This window comes from Mus caroli, unplaced genomic scaffold (assembly GCF_978045245.1).
Source record: "Mus caroli unplaced genomic scaffold, Mus_caroli_1 scaffold_14, whole genome shotgun sequence".
In the NCBI taxonomy this organism is placed as follows: domain Eukaryota; kingdom Metazoa; phylum Chordata; class Mammalia; order Rodentia; family Muridae; genus Mus; species Mus caroli.
Genome location: NW_028227269.1, coordinates 76,172,723 through 76,189,646, shown reverse-complemented (window position 1 = coordinate 76,189,646; position 16,924 = coordinate 76,172,723).

Sequence of the window (16,924 nt, the reverse complement as noted above, 5' to 3'; positions counted from 1 at the left end):
GCTGCTGTAGGCACCTGTACTCACATGCAAATACCTGCATGTAGACATGTATTCATAATTGAAAGTAAAATATATCTTAGTCAGACAGGGTGGCACTTGCCTTTAAGCCAAGCACTTGGTAGGCAAAGCCAGGGCACTTTCAGCACTAGCTCTTGAACCTAAATCTCTGAGAGTTTGAGGCAATCCAGATCTACACAGGGAGTTCTAGGCCAACCAGGGATACACAGTGAGATCTGTCCCAAAACTAAAATTTTAAAAAGTTAGAGGAGATGTGCTATCCAAGATTTGAAACAGGTTGTGTTCAACTTCCTCAATCTTGCCCAAGTTCTAAGGGATAAAACTGGGATTTTTCTGATATCCTAAACCTCTATATGTCTGTGTGCTAGCATCAGACAGCAGCATGTCCCAATTGTCTGAAATGTTCCTGAAGAAAAGGCTTATTTGTCTTGGAGTTTATTGAAGTAATCATCACTGTGCCCAGGACCTAGTGAGGTCCTTCTACATTTCGTTATGTGAGGAAGTTAAAGTGTGGGAATGAGGTGGTTATAATCTTAGTTCTTTATCAATTTGGCCCATCTATGTGATGTGTTTCAAAGTGCTGGTCCAAGAGACTCATCCAGCAGGCTTAATTCCCAGCTGGTGACACAATTGAGAATTGACTGGATTATTAGGGTGCTTAATTCATTAGAAGATTAATCTACCAATGAGTAGGTTGGTACTGAATAGGGTACTCAGAGGCAAAGACCAGTTAAAGGAATTAGATCTCTAGGGGCATGCCTGTGGTGTCTCTTGCCTCTGGTTCCCAGCCTCTTCATGGATCCCATGAAGAGAGCTGTTTTTCTTTTCCTTGTTCTTTCTCCATAATGTTCCTACCTTGCCTCAGTCACAGAGCAACAGAGTCCAGGGCTGAGCTCTCTGAAATCCGGAGTGAAAGTGACCCTCCCTCCCTTGGGTTGTTTCTATCAGATGCTCTGTTTCAGAGATTAAAGCTGTCCAATCAATGAGAAAGGAGGTGTGGTTTGCCAGAAGTTCAGAACTCTGACCTTTACTCAACTAAGGTGATTTAAGTTTTTGCTTTTAATCCAGCCAGTTTGTGTAAAGCTAAGAGCCTGCGGCTCTATAAAACTTATGACTGGAGTTTAACTGCTCAGCAGTCTCTCCAAGAGCTTCTCTTTCATTGCCCTGCTCTTTGACTGATTTTGCAGGAGAGGGTAGACTACCTGCAGTAGCAGTAGGAGCCTGTCATGATGTGGCCTTGGGTGGCCAATTCCCAGGCTTTGTCCATATGCAAACACAAGGGCCAGACACAGATTTGTATGGGAATTTTTAATGCAAAAACATTTCAGTAGCTTTGGATTTCATGGCATCTGGAGAATGAAAAGTGGCATTTGTCCATCATGATTTTGAAGACGAAAGAGCAATGATGTGTGTGAGCCAAGTACCTGGTCACAGGGCTGGGGCCAGCAGACAGCAGTCCAGATTTGAACTCATTATCCAAGAAGCCAGTGAGTAACTACTAAATCACACCTGCTCCTATAAAAATAACTCCCTGTGTGTGTCTGTTGGGGGAAGGGAGGGAAGCTAAAAGCACCACTTGGTGTGATGTGCTCCAGGCAAGAGCCAGCATTTACTGGTGGAGAAAGTGAAAGCTGGAATTCTCCTCATTCAGCCAAATGTCCCTGAGTGCACCTGTTCTTAGATCATGTCTGAGAAATGGAGAATTATTCTATTTTCAATGATACGAGCCAATGGAGGCTCAATTACCTCTTTCGAGAGCCTATTCTGGCGGGTGATCATAGGCACAGCTTTCTTCTAATTGAACTTTCTTGATGAGGCCCATTTCTTCCTCTTCTTTAATCTTTTGAGTTGATGGAGAGGCTCCAGCTATAGTTAGAAACCGAGTTCCGATCCCCTTTCTCATCCTTTTGCATTGCTTTTTTTATTTAACAGCCTTCCGAATAAGGTCTGTGCCTTCTCCAGGAAAATGCCCTGTGTAATGTTATGATGAGAAACCACCCTGCTAATCTGGTCTCCATTTCAGTTGCTATGCCTCCTTTTTCAAATGCAGTGGCCTGAGATTAAGTGCCATCACTGACACGCACCTCCCATAGTGTAATTTTCCCTTTCCTAGCCCCTGTCCATTTCATGTCTGCTTTTAGATTCTGTAACTTCTGACTTAATTTGGCTGCTGGTTCAGTGAGCCTCAGATCATTTCCTCCACGTATTGTTTCATGTATTGTTCTCAGTTTATTTGCATGGTCCAGATTGATACTGAAACATTGTCAACAGTGATAACAATGAAGATCACAGTCAAACAGGAAATGTTGATGGTACTAAAGGGAACAGTGCTGGCATCCTTAGAACATACGGAAGACTTCAGAGACTTGTCAGCCCCAGTTCCATAGCTAGAGTGAATTATAGATAAGAAACCACATGGCATTTAGTCTTATGCTGTGACAGTCTAACTAGTCCTGGTTGTTTCTACTCTCCAGGAGTATTGATGTTTACTGCTATTTGAATGCATCTGTGATAAAGAAAAAGATATGCTTATTGGGAGTTATGAACAACTCCACTATAATTTAAACCTAGAACTTCTTTGCTTGTCTCAGACTGGAAGGAAAAGGCATGGAAGGAAAAGTGAGTGGAACCCTAATTGAAAGCCTTTGCTGTTTAATTAAAGCCAGAACTCTGTAGCATGGAGGTCATCCCCACTACAGCTTCTCAGTGCAATGGGCTTCTTTAATGTGCTGCAGGTGACAGAATTAGAAACTCATGGCCAAGACTCTTAGCTGGCCCAGGCCTCATATGTGAAAAAGAGACCATGCCATTCTCAGTAGCTATTCCTCTTCCAGTGGCAGCTGGCTTTGGTTTTGATAAAGACACTGTGGATGCCTTCCATAGTCTCCTGCCATAGTTCAGTGTTTACTGAATGCCTGCCAGCCATCATGCACTTTGCTAGGTGCCAGAGCGGTATACGAGGTCAAAGTTCTTGACCCAGATTTGGAGAAGAGGGAGGGGAGGATAAGAGGTCAGAGACACCTAAATAACTAGGCCAAAGAGGGGTGGCAGAGGGGGTAGGGAGCATCACTCTCAGTTATCTTTAAGGTGCTGGCCAATGGGAGTTTGATCATGCTCAGTGAGTATATGGGCAACACAAATTCAACTTCGCTTTCCCTGCCTCCTTCTCCTCCTCCTCCTCCTCTTCTTCTTTCTCTTTTTTCTCTACCTCTTTCTTCTTCATTTTTGGGGGAAGTCACAAGGGGGTGTGGACCTAGGAAGACTGGGAAGCAAATGTGATCAGGCTGCATTATGTGAAACTACCAAATAATAAAATATATTATGTTGGAAAAAAGAAATATATCCAAAAGAATGGAGAATACTTTAATGGATCCCCATGTATGTATCACTCAGCAGCTCTTAAGCCTCAATGCAAGATAATTCTGTCTTCATTGAAAGCCTCACCCAATCCCCCTATGGCTAACCCCACCATGGGATCATTTCCATTGAAACCCCAGAAAGTGTACCATTTATAGGAAAATACTTTAGTGTGTCACTAAGAAAAGAAGATGATTTTAATATAATCACAATACAATTATTACATCTCAGACAATTTATTTCTCATCACCAAATATCCAGTCAGTACTGAACTGTCTCATAAATACTTCTCATATTGCCTTTCCTCAAACCAAGATGCACAGTGGCTGTTAGGTCTCCCAAGCTGTTCTCTCCTTCCCGTGTTCCTTGCAACCCATTAGTTTTGAAGCAGTGATATCATTTGTCCTGTAAGTTCCCCCCAAGAATGGCCTTTCCTGGTTGCATATCTGGAACACTAAAAGTGTTCCTCTGCTTCTCGTATTTTATATAAATTGATAGTTTCACCTCGAGCCCAGAGCCCCTGGTTTCTGGGGGACCTTTGAGGGTGGAGCTGAGAACTTCCATCAGGGGTGTTTCTCGCTCTGAGGGACAGGATGCTGAGATCCATTGCCTAGGTGCAGTGCTGATGCTGGCCCTGGGAGGTCATGACACAGATGCTGTTGCTCTGGAATTATTCTACAACTAGAACATGTATGTCTTGTGGAATTTCCAGTGTGTCATACTTCATATAAAATAATTGTAAAGGAACAATATGGGCATTTTATGAGGCTTCAGGGATCTCCTGGAGGCTTTGTGTAGGACAGTCAAATCTATGGGATAAGCAAACCGCTCAATAAATTAAAGAGACCTTAACAACTAAAGTCCTAATTTTTGAAACCTAGAGGCCAATTAAGTTAGGGGTTTTATAAAAGCACATACTCATAAGCCTTCCCTTTGGGGTGCTCCTGCCCCCCATCAGAAGGTGCCAAACCACCATAGTCATGAGATCTGTGAAAGCCTTTATTCTTCTATGTGTATACCAAACTGGAAAGCACTTATGGCAAGTGTTTCTCACAGTTATGTATAAATGAACTTCAGGCAGAAAAGTTCTCATAGTTTTGTCAATTAATATGAAGCCTTAGGGAGAGTCCCAGATATGAGGGAAGGCAGAACTGCCTAAATCAAAACCCCAGGCACTGTGCACAAAATGGCTCATCAAGGGCAGGTTAATACACCTGATCAACACTTGGTTTTTGTACCCATAAAATGGGAATAATGGTATCCATCACCCAATGTCACTTTGATTGTCCAAATGATGTTTGAACAGCAACATGTATTTAGTAAAGAACCAGTAACCAATCAATTATTATCAGTACCTGATTCCTTTGGACATTTGCTTCCACAGCCAAAAACCAGCCAATTTTAAGAAATATTAATTAATAAAGCCAATATTGAAAATGTGTGCAGGGAGTAAGAAAATAGCTCTGATGATAAACACTGGCCACACATGTAAAAGGACCTCAGGCTGAATCCTTCCTCAGAACCCACGAAATGTGAGATGCAATAGCATGTAGGGATCTGTAATGCTGGGATGCCCACTGTGAGATGCAAAGACAGGGGAACTCCTGGAGCTCAAAGACTGCTGATTGCAGGTTCATGGTGGTACACAACAGAGACTCTACTAACAAGATGGAAGGTAAGGACTGGCACCTGTGTGTCCCCTGACCATCACATACATGCGAAGACAAGTCATACCTGAATCATACATACAAATATGCAGAGAGAGAGACAGACAGACAGAGAGAGACAGAGACAGAGAGACAGAGAGATTTTAAGAGAAAGTAAATCCCCAGCTGCAGTAAAAAGGACAGACGAGGAGGGAAGTGACCCCCATGTGGATGCAATGCCTTCTTTCTTTTCCTTTCCTTTTTCATAGCTAGAAGGTTTTGTCCATTCGGGAAGCCGGCGGTTTCTGAGTCTGGACAGGACACATTAGGATTATCACACTGATTGCCAGCTTGCACCTTTGACCCTTTGCCAGGATGCCACCCCCTTTGTCTTCACGGTGACCATAACGTCATTAGGAATAAGGATATAATTAACATCTCAGCCTGGCAGGCGGATGAGTTATCAAATTTTGTGATCTACAAATGATAGAGAGGCTAAAACCACTGAAGAGAAAATTAAAAGAGCGCAAGTCAGATTGGCGGGACTTGTTCTTTGCTTTGGTTTAATGAGGGCTGACTCCGAGCTCGCTGAGAGCGAAGGGCAGCACACTGCCTGAGGCGCTCTCTGAAGTGTGGTCCCTCTCTCAGTTCAGAAATGATCTGTAGATAAGACATCTTCTAGGACTCTTATCACTGATGTGTAGTCAGACAGGGTGAAGCTCTGGAGAGGTAGCCATAAATCAGACAGACCAGAGCCTGGCCTTAGGACACTTAGGTTCTAGGGTGGAAACAAAAAACCATGAGCAGTTATAATGGGATGAGCAGAGAGCCAGGTTTAATGAAAAGTGTCCCAAAAGGTGTCCAGAAGTCACTAGTCAAGGCTTTTACAAGAACCATAGGATATAAATGATCTTGGTCATTGTCTGCTTGTTTGCACTTGTGAAAAACATACTCTGGGAGTGAGAAGGCTCCCTTGTCCTAGACATGGAAAGTGTTTATTTCAAGTGTCCTCTGAAGTTCCCTGTCCTGGGTCAACCTGGCCCCCTTGGTCCTATAACAAGGAAAACAGAGAATAACAAACAACTAAGCCAGTGGCTCTCACCTGTGAGTCGTGACTCCTTGAAGGGTGAGGGTATGGAACATATGTCTTGCATATCAGATATTTATATTATGATTCATAACGGTAACAAAATTACAGTTATGAGGTAGCAACAAAAATAATTTTATGGCTTGGGGTCACCATAACATGAAGAACTGTATTAAAGGGTCACAGTGTTAGGAATATTGAGAATCTCTGAGCTAAGGACATTACAAACATGTGCCCTTAGGAATGGCTAGTAGGTAAGCGATTTCCAATGAAATTTTATTGTTTATTCCCTGGTATAAAAATTCCTGCTGCTGCAGGAACAGGAAGCTGGAAGTTCATTCATGGACTGAATGCTGTGATCTGCCTGAGACTCAATCAGGAACAGCAGCAAGACTGTTTCAGTAGGGCTTCTGTGGTTCCTTTTAATGGGTGTTTGCAAGCCTCTGGTTTGATGATATTACTGTTGCTTGCTCTCAATCCAGCTCTTCCGGAGGTCTCTGCTGGATGTTGTAACCAGCCAGTCTGATGATGTTCTGCTTGCCACCTCCACCAGTCTATCTATCTGTCTCTGCTTGCAATTGGTCCTCTTGTGTTTGCTTGCTGAATAATCTTACTCATTCAAGACCCAAAGGATGGCTGTTACACACCATTCTCAGTATGGAACAAGGCAGAAATGGCACCATGTCTACCTGTAATGTTCTTTTAGTTAAGTTTCTCGCCACTTAGTACTTATACTCTTAAAACTTCTTCCATCTGGAAATTTCCTTTCCCAGGAAGCCATTTCCACATCCTCAGATCCTTGCTATATATTAAAAAAATACAAATAAAAAATTAAAATAAAAATAAAAGAACTCTCATCGCTGACAAGATTTAGTTTAAATACTTTAAGGTTGAGTCTTAAAACTTGAAAGCATTTTTGCAAGTAGGTAAGGGAAGTGGAGTCAGGGCAGTTAATTTTGCTGCAAGAGGCTGGAGCAGGTCGTGGGATGGTGCCCAAGAAACAGGTGTGATCGGTGGCTTTCTTCTCATTCTGCCTTCTGCAGGTGAGCCCCTGGAGCCTTCCTGGCTTCTGTCCCTGCCCCTGAGAGCCCAGGGGTATCTGAGGTACTGCCAGAAACCCCAACACCAAGGCTATTCCTCTTCATTTCAGCACTCACAGATGAGACAAATGTCAAAATCCCCAAGATCTTGCATGTCTGTGCTAAGCAAGAATAGTGACCCTAGTTAATGGGAGGCCTCTGGAGGCTCAAATTACACCACGTGATGCTAAGACAGCAAGGGAAAGAAAGTGTAGTAAAATAGGTTGAGTCTGCCCCAAGCAGAGAATAGGACTCTGTAATCTCAATGGTTTTTCTGTGTCAAATATTAGGTCACCCACCACACTGCATTTTAACTACATATCTACTTATCATCTCTTTGCTCTGCCTGACTGTGGCATCTTTAAGAACCATCTTTTATTCACGTAAGGTGTGCGGCATAAAGCCCAGTACACAATAGGTATTCAAGAAATTGTAAACGAATTCTGTCCCATTGCCTCACAAAGCTGATTCTGAGAACCTGTGGCCACAGTAATTTGTCATTCTTCTGGTTTCGAGGTCTTGATCTGTCTTTTACATATATTTTCATGAATTGCTTTATAAGTTTTAAATGAGTTCTAAAAGTTCACAGGAATTTTCTATTCACAGAAAAGAAGAAGAAGAAGAAAAAAAGCTACAAACCAGAAGCTGCTGAGCTAGCTCACAGAGCTGTTTTTTAAGCCTCATGTTCAGTGTGGCAGACAGGCTGCTGTCCCCAGGGGAGGCCCTGGAAGTGCAGCAGTGGCCAGGCCCTGTCCTTCAGAAGGTGACAGTTCCTGAGTCTGGTGGCCCATAGAACTTGGCAGAGTCAGAAAGGAAGATCACTGCTTTGAAGCCATCCTGGGCTACATATCAAGAACTTGTATAACAATTAATTAATTCACAGTCAGGGGGAGCAGACGAACGATTGTAGCATAAGAGCTTAGGCAAAGCCGTGCAGTATTTTAAAAGGTAAAATTAGAGTTTACTCAGGTTAGAGTCTGGATAGCAAGCATAGCAAGTGCCTGAGAAGAAGGGGTGGGGTGAGCTGCTGGGAAGCGAGGGAGGGAGGGATCTCAAGCCTTTAAGATACTAAAGGGCTTTCACTTTATCCTCTGTAGACAGGGAGGTGTGTGTGTGAAGGTGTGTGTGTGAAGGTGTGTGTGTGAAGGTGTGTGTGTGAAGGTGTGTGTGTGAAGGTGTGTGTGTGAAGGTGTGCACCTTGGCAGATGACTAGTCAGGCTGCAACCCAGAGAACATAGGTTGAAGCTCCTGACAGTAGAGACAAAAGCTGGTCAGAAGGTACTGCACTGGTGAGCCAGTGAAAGGCTGGAACCGAGGTCATCCAAGCCTCCCTAACCCTTTCCTGGCTGTTCCAGTTGTCTTTTCCTCCATATCTATACCCTATAGTCAACCAAAGAGTGGGCAGAAGCTGTAGGCTTTAGTCTGTTTATGTGCACGTGTAGGGAATTAAGTAATGTTGACCCCCTGTCTGAGTCTTATCTGGCAAGAATGCTAAACTATTACAGACCATGTACTACTACACCTTGTATATCTACCCATTACCCTCCCACCCAGCCTGTAGTGTAGTGTCCAGTGTTGTGTCTAAACCAATAAAGATGAATGAAAATAGATTTCTTGTCATACACATGGCTTACATATATGTTCTTTCAGAAGGAGGGTCATTATCATGTGAACATCTTGTTCTCTGTAGGCATGTATACACAGATTCCAGTTAAACCATTAACAATTCTAATCTAGCCGATGCTGGGGTATAAAATCACAGCATGAGATTAGCTTGAGCTTGGTCCTCATTCTCAATCATTTCTGCTACCTGTGCATGGGCTGTGGTGGTTTAAATAACACAATCAGTTGAATAGTCACTAGAGAGGGGTTCTGTTTGATGGCCTTGTTGGAAAAAGTATGTCACTCCACTGGGGATGGGATTTGAAGTTTCAGAAGCCCATGCACTCCTAGAGTCTCTTTCTCAGCCTGCAGACCAGGATGGAGCTCTCGCCTACTGTTCCAACACCATTTGTGCCACCGTGCTTCCTGCCATGATGATAATGAACAAAACTCTGGAACTGTAAGTCATCCCCTATTAAATTCTTTCCCTTATAATAATTGCCTTGGTCATGCTGTCTCTTCACAGCAATAGAACACTGATTAAGATGTGGACTTAAATTCAGCCAGTTGGCACATGCTGTTAGGATATACTCAGGAGGTGGAAATAGAAGGGTCAGAAGTTCAAGGCCAATGTGGACTAAACTTTAGACAAAGGACTAGAGAGATATCCCAATGGGTAGAATACCTATGAGAAACGAGGACCCTAGAGTAATAGCAGTCACATAAAACTGGGTGTGGCACTATGGGTCTATGCATCCAGTGGGAGGTGGGGTGAAGGGATTGGAGCATCCCAGAGGCCACTGACCAACCAGTTTAACTGAAATGGGTGAGCTTGAGGTTCAGTGAGAATCTGTTTCAAATAGTAAGATAGAAAACAATAGAGACAAACATGTAAAGTTGTTGTTGGGTTTTTTTTTATGCTTAAGTTCTTTATATGAAGTTTCTAGATTCATTCATGCTTGTCTAGCAATCTCCAGAAGTCTGATTTTCCTATCTATCTATCATCTATCTATCTATCTATCTATCTATCTATCTATCTATCTATAATTGACTGTTTGGGAATCTCACATCATGTACCCGAATCACACTCACCTCCTAGTCTTCTCATGTCTAACCCTCTCCCTGGTGACCTCCCCACACCCAATAAAGGAAAAAAGCAAATCCAATAGTGTCCTTCATTTATACTCACTGGAACATAGTCAAATTCCTGGTGGCCATCCCCCTACCCCCCAGGAAGGAATAGTCTTTCTCTGCCTGCATCTGCTCCAGAATCCATCAACTGAAGCTGGTGTTACATTGGTGTGGGGTTGGGGGCAGCACTCCCATTCCCACGCCCATCCCATTGTCTGCCTCACCATGACCAATTCTCTCATGAGGGCAGGGCCAGTTCTCCCACATCCCTGAATATTAACATAGCCCAGAGTATGAACATCCACATGGCCTTCAGTGGTCACATTAGACACAGACATGGACGTGGCCCCTGGCTGCATCAGGACCACTGACTAACTCATGACCCTCAGCAGCTGCACCGCTCCGTTTGTCTATCCTTCTCACTTTACATCACTTATCTGTTTATTGAGTTGGCACCTGCCCACCCCTGTCTTCCCAGATTTTTCTTTATACATAAATAAACACTCTCTTCCTAGCTGCTCTATGGGATGAGAGTAAGTGTGATGACCTTGAACCCCCTGCAGTGCTAGCAACTTAAGTTGTATGAATGGAGTTCACCGTTTGATGGACAGTGCGGGTGTCTAAAGTCTTTCTTGTTTATTCTTTTAACTCTTACTTGTTGAGTAGGAATGTGTTTTAGGCATCAAAGTGCAAACCAAAGATGTAATAAGAAGAAAACTGTCCCTCAAGTCAAACAGATATGGCTCTGGGCTTCCTTCTGTAACAAGAGATAAACTGTTGAGCCTTTTTAAAGCCTCAGTGATGTCTCAATAAAATGAGGTGTGATGATTTGAATATTTTTGGTCCAGGGAGTGGCACGATTAGGAGGTGTGGCCTTGTTAGAGTGGGTGTGTCTTTGTGTGGAGGATGTGTGTCATTGAGCAAGTCTTCTGTTGGCCTTAGGAACAAGATGTAAAACTCTCAGCTCTTCCTGCACCATGCCTGCCTGGACATTGCCAAACTCCCACCTTGATGACAACAGACTGAACCTCTGAACCTGCAAGCCAGGCCCAATGAAATGTTGTCCTTATAAGAGTTGCCTTGGTCATGGTATCTCTTCACAGCAATGGAAACCCTAACTAAGACATGGAGCCAATGAAACACATGTCCTGCCTTAATCATCTGTATTTCACTGGAATCTTTTGTAAGTGGTCTCTTAATATCTCTAACTTTATGAATTTGAGTCTTCTATCCCTTTTAGTTTGGTCAGAAGTTTGTAAATCTTGAGAATATTTTTAAAGACTGCACCCACTATTTGTTTCATCTCTGGGATGCAGTAAAAGCAGGTGAAGCATGCCTTGAAAATGGCCTTGTGCAATTCTAATCTCATAGGTTGTTCATGTAAAATGTGATCTCCTCCTTGTATGGAATCTTAAAATGCACAAGGGAATATGGACAGAAAACAGATAGATAATTATCTGAACGCAGGGATCATACTGCACTCATTTGCAGCAAACTGCCCAGCATTGAACAAAGGGGTCTGCAGCTGCTTGGCAAGATGTCATTCAGACACCCAAGGGACATTTTCCAAAGATCCATTCTAAACAAGTGTTGATGTAAACCTAGCTTTGGCTGGGCTTCGGCTTTATGGCACTTAAGAAATCTGTAATATTAAAAGTAAGTGAAATAGTGGCTATGACTAGGCACTGGAAGTGTTTAGTGAGTGGAAATTCACAGTTCACCAGGAGTGGAGGCACAGAGTCCCAGCCAGTCAGCAGGAGACAAGACCTCGAGGGACATTATCTCTTCTGTAAGTGAAACCTCAAGGGAGAGGCTGAGAATGTTCCACTGAAGACAACTGCACAAAATGGATGCCTTTTCCTAGCCTTTCTTCAGCAAGTGAACAGATTCTCTCCAGCACAGAATGTGGGTCAGGAAATGTGGGTTAGTTTCTCAGTCCCTCTAAAGTTCTGGAAATGTAGGTAGCCATGTTGCTCCCCAGCATTCAAGGGCCTCTTACCGATTCCCCCAATTCTCTCCCACCTGTTCCTGTTCCCACCAACTCCTCCTTTGATGGTTTTTTGGGATGTTGTTATGCATGAGATCTACTTTGCATGTGTGTCAGATGATGCAAAGCTCCTGAGTCCACAGCCAGTGAAAGATAGACAGCCAACCTCCAGCAGTAGAGAGGGATTCAGACCCAATTTTCTATATATTCTTCTTGTCTGTCGATCTTCTAGGTGGAACTTGGCAGAGCCCAGAGATCTTCTGGGTTATCAGTCAGAAACTGGGCATCAGACTTGTTCCTTGTCCAACGGTCAGAGTAAAACTGGGCTGTGTGTCATCCATTCTGAAGAAAGAGCCAGAGACCCAACGTCTGGGCCAGAATAGATTAAACCCAAACTGAACTGGTCTGAATCCAGAGGAGGACAGACAGAAACCATGCAGACAAAGACAGGTTGGTAATGAAAAAGGGCCCATGTCTATAGGAGACTCACTCAGCTGAGGTAGCTTTGATAAATTTCATAAAGTTGCCATTGAGCCAGCTATATGGATTTTTACTCTAATGGCATCTTAAACCAGCTTCTGCAACATCTGTAAGAGCAGAACCAACCAAGTGTGCCCGTGACTCACAGCAGTCCCCTCAGAACTTATGAACAAGTTTGGGGTTTAGAGTTCATAGGCATTTGCCACCCCTTAGAATGCCCAATCTATTAAAGCCCATGGTTAGTTAGTCTCTACCTAATAACCAGGGGTTAGCTGGTGGATCCCACTGCTTCCTCCATGCAGAACCTCAGGTCTTGGTAGTTGCTATGTAGATAAACAGAACAGAAAGTTTTGTGAGCTCAGGATGCTAAGGGAACTTAAGAGATTCAGGAAACTTATAAAACAAGAGTCAGGAAACTTAGGAAGTTATGAGACTCATGAGGCCTTCCTAAAGGTGACAGGAGCAGGCAGTGATTTCTGAGGAAGAGTGGACTTTTCAGTGGGACTGCCTAGAAGTACAGGGAGCTCCAGGAATGCAAACTTCATTGAGCTGTCACCTGTCCTGGGGTGGGCTTTTCTGCAATGTTTTTGAGTCACCCATACTTTTGTAAGTAGCTCAAACCCAGGCATGCATAAGCAATCCTGATAAACTTGCCAGTTAACCAAGTTAGAGATAGTCTGTTATTGGTACTCTATTTGGGCTGAAGAGATATATCTGTTCACATCCCCCAGGAAATACAACAATTGTATTCACACCCTTTTCTGGTCAAGCTAGCCAGATGGAAAGCCAGAACTATCCATGCAGGTTTACAGACTGAATGACAGTCTTGCAGAGTGACAAGCTAAGTAGCCAGTGCCATTTCTGATGTTTACCTACCCAGATCTAGAAGTTCATAGCAGTCTTAAGGGCAAAGTATAGGATAGGGGGTGGTTCTGATACTGGGGTCCTGTTTCCCAATTGGTTGTTGATCTGTCAATAAAGAAAGCTGGAGTGGGGGGGGGGCTTGCTGGGCTGAAGGGAAAGACAGGACTTCTAGGTACCTGGAGAAAAAAGCTAGAAGCAAGGAAGGAGAGGGAGAGTTTTTGCCTTGCTTTGAAGGGAAAAGAATGCAGCAACCATGTAAGGTCTTTGGGGGAACTGAGACCTGTGACCACTACTACAGGCAGGTAGCCAGGGATGTTTGACAGGGACTAGGTGGGACTAGCCACTGAAGGCAGGTGGGAGGAATAGAAATAAAAATATTATTAAGGACACACTTTTCCAGGTGAGAGATAGTAGCGCTCAGCAATTGTGTCCTAAGGCAAGTTGAAAAGGAACAAACTGTCTCTGTGTGTCTTTTGTCCAAGGATTCAAGGGAAGTCAGGAGGGGGCTGATAATATGGTCACTTCCCAGAGCTAAAGATGATAGCATAAAACTATATGCAACAGTGTAGCTCATTCTGGCCACTTGCCACTCATCTGTAGTGCAGGTGCAAGTGGTGACCCTCAACTTTCCTCCACATATATCCAAATCTTATTTTCCTTATGTCATAAGGCTGAACTTTAGCATAAGGGTTCATTTTGAACTTGGTATTACTTGGCTCTTAGACGAATCATGACACAAATTTTATAGCTCTCTCATTATTAGATAATGATCACCTGGATGAAATCTCACCAAACAGAGGTACCAATCAATGTGTAACTAATTAATTTAAAACAACAAGTCCTGTGAAAATCAAACATTGCAACAGACATGGTTGGTTGGCTAAATGTCAATGCCATTTATTTGTAAGTACATTCTTCGTGGCGTTGTCTTGGACTCGAACATTTTTTTTTATTAACTAGCTGGTATTTGACAGAAATTAATTGTTTGTTACACATCATCAGTTGCATCCCCTGGAAATGAGACCGAGAGTTGCCTTGGAAGAGCTATGCGCATACAGGAGCTTTCTGGGGAGGTATTCCAGACTCACCCTATTCCTTCACCTCTCTGATTCTCATCTCTCTTCCATATCCACCTACCTGGCATTTTAGTAAATGAAGCTCCTTCTAATTGGCCTAAAACTTTCCAGAGTATTCTATAACTCCTGCCTTTAAAGTGCTTATCAAATAGAATATTTTGTTAATGTCCTCCTGAGCATACTAATATTATGAGAGGATGAACTAATGGGATAATTTTTGGTCCAGAGTAGAATAGAGAGCTATACAGCTCTGAACCAAACAGTTCATGTTAGAGTGTAGGGACCTCTATTTATGGAAAAATAATAAGAGCATTTCTATCTACCTGCTCCATTTGTGTTAGTTGAGATTCTTTTATGGAGAAGAAGCAAAAAAAAAATAAATAATAAAACTACTAAAATAATGGAAATAAATCAATGACGTTTATTGCCTCATATCAGAGAGCCCAGTGGAATTCAGGCATGGCTGGACTTAAAAAGTATCTTTATGACTTACCCTGTTTCTACAACTCTAAATCAATTTCTTGGGGCTACTATTACAAAGTAATAGCAAAGTAAAGACCTGGTAGCTTGAAACAATGAAATATTCTGTATATCAGTCTGAATGTACAGTTAAAAGGGAAAATTTCATCTTGTGTTTATTTTATCAAAATATTAAAAATAAAACAACAAACCCAGATACTCACCCTCTCGGAGTTGTGCAAATTTAAAATCAAGGCATCAATAGAGTCTTTGTCTCCACTGAGACTCAGAGTAGGATCTTTTCTTGTCAGCATCCCAGGCACAGCTTCTGTCCTCTGCTGACATCCTTCCTTAGTGCATCAGCCTGCATTCCTTCATTGGATTAGGGCCTCCTCTAGTCCAGTGTGACTTCATATAACAAATCACATCTGCAGTAATTCTGTTTACAGCTAAGGATGCATTCTGAGGTTCCAAATGACCATGGATTTTTCTGACCATCACCATCCATCCCAGTTTAATCTCTTAACCCATTTGCTTCTTGCCTTATTTCAGTGAGCCTTCCTCTAAGTGGAAGTGATAATTTCAGAAAACCCTAGCAGTCTCAGAAAGAGGCAGGGATCATCCTCACTTGCATCCATAACTGGATTCTGATTGGCTCTGCTTAAATCAGGAGCTTACCCTTGGACCATCTGAATGACAGAGTCAGACCACTTCTGAAGCAGAGGAAGTCAGGTAAGATGACTGGAACAGTATTTCTAGAACATTAGGAAGATATAGGGTAGACTCAGAGAGCAAATGTTTCTTTAATATCTTATAAATACTTTTCTGTTATTTGAGAAAAGGCCCTATGATGGTTTGAATAAGAATAGGCGCACATATTTGAATGATCAGTCATTAGGGAGTTAGACTGTTTGAAAAGATTAGAAGGATTAGGAGGTTTGCCCTTGATGGAGGAAGTGTGTCACTGGAGGTGGGCACTGAAATTACAAAGACTAAGCCAGGCCCCATGTATTTCTTTTCCTGATGCCTGAGGGTCTAGATGTAAAACTCATGGATACTTCTCCAGGACCATGTCTACCTGTGTGCTGTCATGCTCCCTGGCATGATGGTAATGGGATAAGCTTCTGAAACTATGAGCCAGCCCCAGTAAAATGCTTTCTTTTATAAGAATTGCTGTGGTTATGGTGTCTCTTCAGACTAACTAAGACAGAACCTATCTCATTTCAAACCTATCTCATTTCTATTTCTACTTATATAAACTATCATAATACTGTGCTGGTAAATAAATGGATAGAAAATAATGAGAGAGAGAGAGAGAGAGAGAGAGAGAGAGAGAGAGAGAGAGAGAATATCATGGATTTAGATATAAATACATAGCTATGGATTCAACGTAGTTTGTTCTCCTAGGGTTCATAAATTATAAATTAGGTCCTTGGTTTGGTGGACTGAGTGAGACTAGTGATAGGTGCTCAGATCATTGGGAGGGATCCTAGAAGTAGACTGTGAGACCCTAGCTTCTCTAGTCTCCTGTGTTAAGCTCTATCCCTTCCATACATGTTCCCACCACTGGGACATATAAAGTTAGGTCTTTGACAGAGGCTAAACTGATGGGAACCGCCTGATCTTGGGTTTTGAACATCTAGACTATATGCTAAATAAACCTGTTTTCTTTATAAAGTAACCTGCTATGGTGGTTTGAAAGAGAAATGTCCTCCAAAGGCATACTTGAATGTGAATACTTGATCCTGATTGGTACCACTGTTTAGGGAAGTTTTGGAACTTGTAGGAGATGCACCCTCAATGGAGGAAGCACCTCACTGCAAGCAGCTTTGAGAACTTAGAGCCTTGTCCCACTTCCCCTTTGCCCCTGCTCTACTTCCTACTTGTGGCTGAAGATGTGATCTCTCAGCTTCTTGTTCCACCTGCTGCTCTGCCTCCGCTACCATTATAGACTCTCTCTCGGAACCATAAGCCAAGCTAAAATCTTTCTTTCCTGAGTTTCCTTTGGTCATGGAGTTTTATCATAGCATAGAAAAGTAGCTAATTTTCTTATCTAAAGCATCTGCTACAGAGATACAAAACTGACTAATACATGTGCATGAAAAGGAGTAGATTCAACCAGGAGCTACGAGTCCAGA